We start from the raw sequence: 11,059 nt of genomic DNA, 5'->3' as shown, positions 1-11,059 counted from the left end.
GACACACTATCACTAATATTGTCACGTAGAAGAAGGTGTAATTACATGAATAACAAACACTAACTTCACTTAACGAAGGTTTATTCATCACTTGCACATACAAGAGCATGGAGCGAACTGCCTCCGGCCTGAACACATACGGTACATATACAGTTACAGAACATTCCAGTACAATGATTCTTGATATTTGTGGATGCTTCTAGAATGTACTCGAACTGAATATAGAACTTAAAATTTTACAATAATGATCAAAGCAGAAGAAATGAATTAAAATTTGTGCTGCGGCTGGAACTCGAACCCGGGTCTTCTTGCTTGCTAGGCAGAAATGCTAGTCAGTACAATGGTCAACATTGTTGCACAAACTACCCAAGTTGAGTGCTCTCTCCAACACAAACTTCAATTCACATCTTTTGCTTATTTTCCCTTACACTCTTACTACTGCCAGGGCTCCCAGACACTGGAATAGCACTCCAGCGTTGGACGTAACGGGAAAACCCTGTACCATAGGAGATCTTTTGAACTCATGACCCTCCATGCAACAGTCTAACAACTACACCACATTGACAGTGCTACTCAGCTTCTTCTGCGACATTGCTCTCTCCTTAAGAGAACACTGTCTCGCTGTTATGTCCTCCTAGTCCAGGAGCGAGTCATAGATCCTGCATACTCTGACTCCTGATGACTGATGTTCGCCCTGGTGGTGATCTTCTTAAAACTTCCCTTGCTGCTACGCTCTTCGTCACCTTCCCGCTTGCTGCCTGTCACTGGAGCTTCGAATTTACCCTGGGTTGCAGGATCCTTATAGGGCTTCATTGGAAGGATTTGGACTGTATCTCTGATCTTTCATTGTCTTGTGTCGGGGTCGAAATCTTCAACTTCATAAGTAACATCAGACAACTGCTTTACAACCTTATAAGGTACAAAGGAGCACATGACGAGCTTCTCAGAGACCAACCTTCCGAACAGGAGTGAAGATCCAGACGAGGTCACTGGGCTGGTAGACAACAGGGGGGGTGGCTCACGTCATTCCTTCGACAATTGTTTTCTTGAGCCTGCAATGTGTGGAGTCGAGCTAACTGCTGAGGTTCCTCAGCTCTGGTTAACACCTGGCCGATGTAGTCATCGTCCACGTCATCAGGTTTAACGGAAACAGTGTCCATTGTCATAGTCACCTCACACACAAGCACCAGGAAAAATGGCGTAAATCCTGTGGTGTCTTGTTTGGCAGTGTTGTAGGCAAACGTCATGAAAGGTAGTACCTCATCCCAATTGCTATGCTCAACAATGACGAACATTGATAGCATGTTGGCCAAGGTCTTAAGGCGTTAAGTAAGCCCATTAGTCTGCGGATGGTAGGTAGTCGTCATGTGGTGAGTAATGTTGCACCGACAGTTTATCTCTGTCACAAGATTTGATTGAAAAACTTTCCCTCGATCCATAATTAATGACCTTGGGGCACCGTGTTTTAATACAATGTCTTCCACCATGAATTTGGCTACCTCGAATGCTTCAGCTGTTTTCATGGCTTTTATAATGGCATAGCATGTCAGATGATCAGAGCAAAAAATAATCCATCTATTGCCACTAGCAGACGTTGGAAATCATCTAAGGAGGTCAATCCCAACATGCTGGAAAGGTGTTTCGGCTGGTGGAATTGGTATGAGTTGGCCAGGTGGTTTCTGAGGAACTGCTTTTCTCCTCTGGCACTCCCAACAGTGCAACACATAGTGACGGACACTCCTAAATAAACCTGGCCAGAAAAATCTCTTGTGGATCCTATAGTATGTCTTAATAAATCCTAAACGTCCAGTCTCAGGTGTGTCATGGAATTTCTGTAGAACATTTAAGTGCATGTGTTTGGGGTCACTGGTAGACCTCTCTTTCCAAACGGATCAAAGTTTTTCTTGCAAAGTAATCAATTAACTACCTTAAATTGTCCTTTTACATCCTCTGCCTGATTTAAGGCAAGCATAATTTCAGATATTTGGTGTCCTCCTCCTGCTCAGCAGAGAGATCCAGGAGTGCAGTGAGACAGTCACTATCTTCATCCAAGTCTTGATGGTCATGCACAGGGTTTCTTGAGAGACAGTCGGCATCTTGGTGTTTTCTTCTACTTTTGTACACTATGGTAATGTCATACTCTTGAAGACGTAGTGCCCACCTGGCAACTCATCCTGTTGGATCCTTAAGACCTATCAACCAACAAAGTGAGTGATGGTCTGTAACAACTGTGAATGGCCTTCAATAGTGATTCTGTTGAAATTTGCACATGACCCAGATCACAGCAAGAAATTCTCTTTCTGTAGTTGAGTAGTTTCTCTCGGCTTTTGTAAGTGTCCTAGAAGCATAGGATATAACCTGCTCTTTCCATCCGAAATTTGCACAAGAACAGCACCAATCCCATACATGCTGGCAACTGTGTATGGTTCTGTAGGTGCTCTCTCGTCACCCAGACCAAGTACAGGTTCAGTCATCAGAGCTTTTCACAGCACATTGAAAGAATCTTGTTGAGCACCACCTCAGATAAATTTAGCATCGGCTTTTAACAACTCTTGGAGTGGCCTGGCGTTGATACAATAGTCTCTGATAAAATAACGGTAATAAGAATGTAATCTGAGGACACTTCTCACATCTCTAATACTTTTAGGAATAGAAAATTCCATTACAGATCTCACTTTTAATGGGTCTGGCCGCACACCTTAGTTTGACACAAGGTGTCCAAGTATTTTGATTTCTTTTGCTCCAAAGGGACACTTTCTTGGATTAAGTTTCAGACTGCCTTGTTGGAGACACTTAAGAACAGCCCTCAGCCTTTTTATGTGTTCATCAAATGTCTCTGAGAACACTATAATGTCATCTAAATAACAAGACACGTCGTCCATTTCAGGTGACTTCGAAGATTTTCCATCATCCGTTCAGAAGTTGCTGGTGCATTACACAAACCAAACGGCATTACCTTAAACTCATACAGGCCCTCAGGGATGATGAATGCAGTTCTCTCATGATCAGCCTCATCTACTTCGATTTGCCAGTATCCCGAGTACATCTCCATGGTTGAGGAAAACTTAGCCCCCTTCAATCTAGTGCATCGTCAAATCGTGGAAGAGTGTAAACGTCCTTTTTAGTTCTCTTATTAAGCTTCCTGTAATCAACACAAAAGCGCCAACTGCCATCCTTGACCCTGACGAGAACCACTGGTGACGACAATGGGCTCTGTGAAGGTTGAATAATGTTATTCTTCATCATTTTCTCTACGTAGTCGCAAACTATTCGACATTCCTTTGCTGACACATGGTACGCTCTCTGGCTTATTGGTTGATGGTCTCCAGTGCTAATCAAGTGCTTCACTGTCGATTTGTTTCATTTGCTCTTCACCTGTGGGTTGAAGCATTCAGAGAATTCTTGGAGAATGGCAAGTAGCTTCTTCCGTTGTTCCTTAGTGAGATCTGGTGATAGTCGAGCTAGAAGATCTTGTCTCATAGTGGTAGCATTAATTTCGCCCACAGACTCGGTATGGGAGGTTTCTATGACGCAAAGCTGTTCTGCAGTTAACGACTCAGCGTTTGCTATGCACATGGAAGGATCTGCAGTTCTTGGCGACAGTTAACTATCCACAATTCACCGAATCCGTTCTTAAGCGAGAAGACAGAGGCTGGTATGATCAAGTTAATTTTCAGTGGTATGCTTCTCTTACATTCCACTACTAGATCCATGGGTTGATGCATGGCATGACACATGCCAGTTACCTTTCTAGTGCTGACTGCAGGAATGATTCATCTAGCACACATAGTCTCCACACACTCAGATGCGCATCTCCCTGTCCACAGTATCTCATCTCATCTAGCATAATCTTCGAGTGACCACAATCTATAATTGCCTGAGAAACATTCAAAAAGACCCATCCGAGAATGACGTCATGACTGCACTCTTGTATGATGATGAATTCTAAGGGCCGTATATGGCCACTTATACCCACACGAATGACACATCTACCTGTAGGTTTTATATATTTCCTGTTAGCCACCTCCAGCAGAGATGTTTTGTTGTTGACAAATATGGTTTTCTGCAACTGGCGATGGTACTTTTACGCCATGAGGATATCGATGTGGTTTCCTATCATTTTTGTAGTGATCAACGGCGGAGGATTTTTCTCTTCGGCGGTCTCACCTCCAAGGAAGGTCGCACCATTTAGTTTTCCAAGTTGCAGTGGCTAGGTGATCGGCTGGAGCTCCTAAACAGTGATGGAGACCTTGATCGGCATGTTGGGCAGTGTCTTCTCCAGCGGCTAGCTTGTGGCATTGGTGATCTACGTCATCCTGCACCCACATCTTAGTCATCCCGGAGTTGGCGTTGGCTAAGATCAGTCTGTATATTGAGCAAGCAGTAAAGAAAACAAAAGAAAAATTCGGAGTAGGTATTAAAATTCATGGAGAAGAAGTAAAAACTTTGAGGTTCGCCGATGACATTGTAATTCTGTCAGAGACAGCAAAGGACTTGGAAGAGCAGTTGAACGGAATGGACAGTGTCTTGAAAGGAGGATATAAGATGAACATCAACAAAAGCAAAACGAGGATAATGGAATGTAGTCAAATTAAATCTGGTGATGCTGAGGGGATTAGATCGGGAAATGAGACGCTTAAAGTAGTAAAGGAGTTTTGCTATTTAGGGAGTAAAATAACTGATGATGGCCAAAGTAGAGAGGATATAAAATGTAGACTGGCAATGGCAAGGAAATCGTTTCTGAAGAAGAGAAATTTGTTAACATCGAGTATAGATTTAAGTGTCAGGAAGTCGTTTCTGAAAGTATTTGTATGGAGTGTAGCCATGTATGGAAGTGAAACATGGACAATAACCAGTTTGGACAAGAAGAGAATAGAAGCTTTCGAAATGTGGTGCTACAGAAGAATGCTGAAGATTAGGTATTGAATAGGATTGGGGAGAAGAGAAGTTTGTGGCACAAGTTGACTAGATGAAGGGATCGGTTGGTAGGACATGTTTTGAGGCATCAAGGGATCACAAATTTAGCATTGGAGGGCAGCGTGGAGCGTAAAAATCGTAGAGGGAGACCAAGAGATGAATACACTAAGCAGATTCAGAAGGATGTAGGTTGCAGTAGGTACTGGGAGATGAAGAAGCTTGCACAGGATAGAGTAGCATGGAGAGCTGCATCAAACCAGTCTCAGGACTGAAGACCACAACAACAACAACAAGGTCAGTCTGCTGTTTTCTGGCATCCCGGTCGTCCACAGTGGAAACATACTGGTTAGTTATCCTGGGTCCTCTAAATATCAGTCTTCCTTGGTGCCCAAAAAGGTTCCCCATGTGGCATTGTAGGAACGTACCTTTGCCTGGATCTCAACTTTTTTACCGTTTTAAAAGGGAAGGAAATGAAGGACGAGAGATTGGGTTCAATGTCTGTTCCACTTCCTCCCTTATGACCTCTTGAAGCATCTCGGTTTTTTGCTTGCCGTGGAATCCAAGTGCCTTCTGAACTTCCTCTCTCACTATCTGACGAAGAACACTTGTGAAATCAGTTTTTTCCTGCATCACAGACATCAATATGATGTTTGGAAGCTGTTCAAACTTCTTGCGTGTAATTCTTTTTTGATGCATTGTCTCAATATACTGGCATCATTTTATGAAGTCGTCTGCTTTTGAAACCTCCTTCAGAAGTAGGACTTGATGCATGTCCTCAGCAACACCCTTCATTAGATGTGCAACCTTATCTTCCTCCTTCATTCTAGGATCCACTATTTTACACAGCTCCAAGACGTCTTGAATGTAGGATGCTGTTGTTTGTCCTGGACACTGTGCCCTGCACTTTAATTTATCTTCAGCCTTGCACTTTTCTTGTTGTGTCTGTCGCCAAAATACTTCCCAGCTTCTGAACTTCTCCTCTTGTTCTCATACAATTGCTTGGCAGTGCCCTCCAAGTAGAAAAATACATCAGCCAAACACACAGTGTCATCCCATTTGTTAAATTCGGCTATATACTCATATACCTTCAGCCACTTGTTTGGATCTTGGCCATTGTCACCAGAGAACCCCGAAGGATGTCTCATGTGGTGGCACACAGGTGCTGCCATCGTAATGTCCTCTTCCTCTTCTGTCCCTGATAGATTGTGATCTGTTGAATATGGCTCGAACTCAGGTTTCTCGCCACGTAAACAGCGGCTCTGTCATGGCCTGATGGGAGCCACTGTGTTGTCGATAATATGCGCTATCACAAGTTCCAATACCAGGCGCCTCCTTCAGAATGTTGTCACGTAGAAGAAGGTGTAATTAGATGAATGGCGAACACTAACTTACTTAATGAAAGTTTATTCAGCACTTGCACATACAAGAGCGAGGAGCGAACTGCCTCCGGCTAGAACACATACGGAATATATACAGTTAGAGAACATTCCAGTACAATGATTCTTGACATTACAACAGTCTAGTATCATAACCACTACACTACAGTGACGGTGCTACTCAGCTTCTTCTGCGAAAATATTAGTAAAGAAGATTCTTTTGGAGCAAATGATATTTTAAAGAAACATTTATTTCATTTCTAAGTAAAGTAGAATTTTTACACGTGCAAAACTGTTTACTACTAGTGTCGGCTGAAAGAGCATTACAATCTGCCTTATATTAGCTTGGATTTAGGGCAAATTCACATGCATTTCCTCACCTAACATTCTCAAACGTCTAAATGTTTTATACCACTCATAAAAGGAAATGCAGTTTCACGCAAATATGTTCTAAAAAAGTACAGCAAAACAATGAGCACTCTTAAGTGAGGGTAATCTTGCTGAACGGAAATCCAGAAGTTGCATAAATCTGATTTTTGGTACTTCTGCTTAAAAATGTGCTTGCTCTTAAGGTCTGACAGTTCCTCCTCTATAAGTGAAGGTCACCAGTGCTGGTAAGTGTGAAAGAGTTTCTTATCCAGTCGTACTGGTTTATATCTAGCATTAGGAAATATCCATCCAGCCTCTTTCATCTGCAGCACCTGCCAATGAATTGGTGGATGTATTTTTTTACTAACTGCACATTCAGATAGCAATTGAAATATTTCAAAATTGCTTTCTTTTCTTTCTCTCAACTGTACCTCTATTATTCCTTATGTTTGCAATTTTATCTGTGGTGGCTAGGAAGTATGCACCCTTACCTTGTAGACTAGTGTTTGTCTTTCTGAGTAATTCAAATAGTTCTGAAACTAAACCTAACTTTGTGCCCCAAGAGGTTGTCCCTTAATGCAAGCACAAACTTGTTTTTCTTGCCCAAATAACTGCAGCATGCATCCTTCAGTACACACACTACTAAGTAATCTCCCTCTACATGGCCAGCACTCTTATGCAGGGAGGAGGTGGTTATAATGCTGTATTCCTAGCCCATCATATATTTGAGAGAAAAGTCTTGACTTGATAGGCCTGCTTGTAATAATGTTATTATTTTAACAGTCTTATCCAAAACAAATTTCAAATCTTTTCCAATAGTTTTCGCTAAGGGCACACACTTTTGTGCAGAAAGCAGTATGTAATAATCAAGTTTTTCGTTTCATCAGGAAGTTGAAACCTTTTTTTTTTTTTTTTGAACCTGCCATTTAAGGGGCACCATCTGTGCATGCACTGACGCAGTTCTTCTGCGTCAAATTCATTGTCTTTATGTAGCTAATTATTTGGCTTTGGTAGTTAAAAGAATTTCCTTGCAACAGAGGTATTATTCAACTATGTTTCCTTCATCCATCAAACGAGTGAGAGAAACTAGCTATGCCAGACCACTTAAATCAGTAGATTCATCCAAATGAATTGGAAACACTAAATTTGTTCCGCAAACTCGAGTTTTAACAAAATGTTCAGTGTTTTCAGACATATCCTGAATATGTTTTCCACCAATATCATCCGCCAAGGAAATTTTTTCACATCACATTCATACTCATGGCCAAATATTGTTTTCACTATAGCAACACAAGCTGGACTCCTGTTTCTCTCTGCAACTACATGAGGTAATTGTGTTTTTTCCCATAATCTCAGCTAAAGGTAACTACACAACACAACACAACACAATTAAAGGATACTTTTTAAATCCATAATTGTCTCCCATGGAACTTGGCTCAAAGGTGCCTATGACCTTCCTCTGTAATGGTGCAAAAGTGTGGTACTCTGCAACATCACCCCAGGCTTGGCAATGCTTCAAACAGCATGGTCTTGATACAAGCTAAAAAATGGTAATAGCTCAAAAGTGTATGTGATGTGTAATGTGGGTTAATTTTGGCATACCTCACAATTCACCACTTCTTTTGATACCACAGTAATGGAGGACAGAACTGTGAAGCCCAGTAATGAAATTGCACTGTGTTCTTACGGGTAGCTGATGAAAACACTGCAGATGCACTGCCACTCAGAAGCGATAAGGGAAGGCTCCAGGGGTTAGTATAAATGACGGCAATGTAAGCATGCCTTTCCTTGGCGATTTTATTCCTCAAATTTTTGCAGTATGATGAGCAGCAGGACAACATTCTTGACAACCTTTGACATTGCCTATACTCCAGACATTTCAATTCTTCTACAAGGACACTGTGCAGCTTCATCCCCATTGAATGTTATCACACTGCTTTGGAGTGCAAGCATCTACAATCTTTGCTCTTGCATAGAGGTTGGAACCACTAGGGACCATTCAGAATCATTCAACAAAATTTATACATGACCTGAAGCAGCAAAGGATACTTATGCTTATGCATTTCCAGCCCTCCAACAACAAAGCGGTCCTCTAAGAACTCCGTGTTCTGCAAAACCCACAGTCGTTCCCACCAACCTTTATTGAGAATTTTAAAAACATGTCTTAACAGAGACAACCTGTGAAACAGTTCTACATGCCTGCAGACAGACATCTGAAATCAGATGGGTGTCAAGGGGTTGCCTGTCAGCACTACTTCGTAGGTTGTATCTGTACAGGTACAGTTTCAGAATTCTCAATGAAGGTGGGTGGGTGCCACCTAGGGTGCTGCTGAAGCAGGGAGGCTTACTGGTGGGACCCTTTGCCGTTTTATTCTCGCATGTGTCTGTTACAACATCCCTGCCCCCCTCCTTCCCTCCCTCCCAGCAGTCATGGCACAGGAGTGCGGGGAGAAAAAAAAAAAAAAAAAAAAAAAAAAAAGGAAGGGCTTAAAACAACATAAGCACCCTCTGCTGCTTCGAATCACATTCAAATATTGTCAAATGGTTTCCAATGGTTCCTAGTGGTTCCAAATTGTACACAATAGGAAAAATTGGGCACTACACTCCAAAGGGATGCAGTCACATTCAATGGGGATGCAGCTGCACACTGCCCTTTGAGAATGGTTGAGGTGTTCACACTGTCAGCAGTGCCAAAGTTTGTCAGGAACACCATCCTGTTGCTTGTCGCTCTGTGAACTGTCATTTTTGACTGCAAAATGTAAGGGAAAAAGGGGGGGGGGGTTCATTTATAGGCTGAGGCATTTTTATGTTGATTCTGAGTTGCAGTGTGTCTGAAATGTTTTCCTCGGTCACCTGTAAGAAAACTGCACCACTTCAATGCTGGGTGTTACGGTTCCAAAGCAGAGGCATCAAAAGAAGGGTTAAAATATGCGCAAGATGGCGGTGACAACCCTCCCATTCTGTGACACATTTATGGTGGCGTTAGGCAGATTTGTAGTGAAAGTTGATGCCAGTGCGACACCATAAACCAGCCCCACACATCACATTCACTTATGAGCGCCAGCCTTTTCTCCCCATGTGTTGACTCCTTGCTGTTTGAAGCTTTGTCATATCTCAGGGTAATGTTGCAGGGTGCCACACTTATGCTTTATTACAGAGGAAGTTTGTAGGCATCTTTGAGCCAATTTTAAACTTCTGTGTTGCAATGAGAAAAGAAAGGAAGAGCCTTTAATTCTGTTGGGCAGTGTAGCTTCTTGAGTTTTATTACAGGTCTTAAATTTCCTAGTATACAAAGAACTCTGCTCACCTCTTCTGTCTTAGAATTCCTTTGAAATAATCAAAACTTTTTCATTGTAATTGTTTGCATTTTTTTTAAATATGGCACAGCAATTTATTCGATAACATCTTGCATTAGAGAATTTTTCTCCGCATCCTTCATTGCCAAACCACATGAACTCCAGTGTGTCTATTCAACGTTGTATACCCTCATTTCTGTATTCTTACTATTGCATGAAGGTTCAAAACAAAACAGGTCTGAGATACACTATTTGACTGTTGTTTCACATCTACTGAAGTTTCAGACACATTGCTCTGTATCTGATGTTTCACATAAACTGTCTCTTTCTGGCATTAAATTTATCCATTACTGGTGTCTTCTGTAAATTACATCACCTCAAAGGAAGTAAAATAATAACCCATCTAACTAACGAAACAGACTGAAGGAAATGTGTACAATCTCCCACTATCACCACTCCAAGAATTTGTTAAGAGAAGGATGGATTGAGAGTGCCAGTATATGGCATCAGAAGACTCTCATCTGGTATCATAACTGGAGGATGCGTGCACAAAATAATGGAATTCAACATACCAACAATTGGTTACACTGAAGAGAAGGATGTTTTGTATTATTTCATTGCAAGTTTTTAATTTGTTTTAATTCAAAATTTACTTATCTCACAATACTCTTCATGCTGCTACCCAACACACTGGGATGTTGGGACGCCTGTTTTCGAAAGATTTGCACTAAAGTCATGTTCTGCCAGTTTCTATAGACTACACAATGCCTCAAACAAAGATGACTGCAACTTAAAGTTTTTACCATGTTACCATTCATGAACTAAGTTTTGGATTCCTATTCACCCATTATTACACCATATAACCCAAAAAAGTTAGTTCCCTGACCGTAATCTACAGATTCACATAGAAGATGTGACAGTTCAGGTTCTCATTTTGACAGGTTATGGTGACAAAAGGGTGTTCAGAATGTGTGTGGAAAGTGAAAGGTACCAACTTATGAGATTCAATCTGTGTCATCTCCACACACATTTATCAACTGTTGACAGATCATAGTGGATGCATTTTTTTCCTGGCAATTTTAGTACACTGGCTTACAGATA

The sequence above is a fragment of the Schistocerca piceifrons genome, chromosome 4 (assembly GCF_021461385.2).
Source record: "Schistocerca piceifrons isolate TAMUIC-IGC-003096 chromosome 4, iqSchPice1.1, whole genome shotgun sequence".
In the NCBI taxonomy this organism is placed as follows: domain Eukaryota; kingdom Metazoa; phylum Arthropoda; class Insecta; order Orthoptera; family Acrididae; genus Schistocerca; species Schistocerca piceifrons.
The sequence above is the reverse complement of the archived record's forward strand: the minus strand, read 5'-3'. Positions refer to the sequence as shown.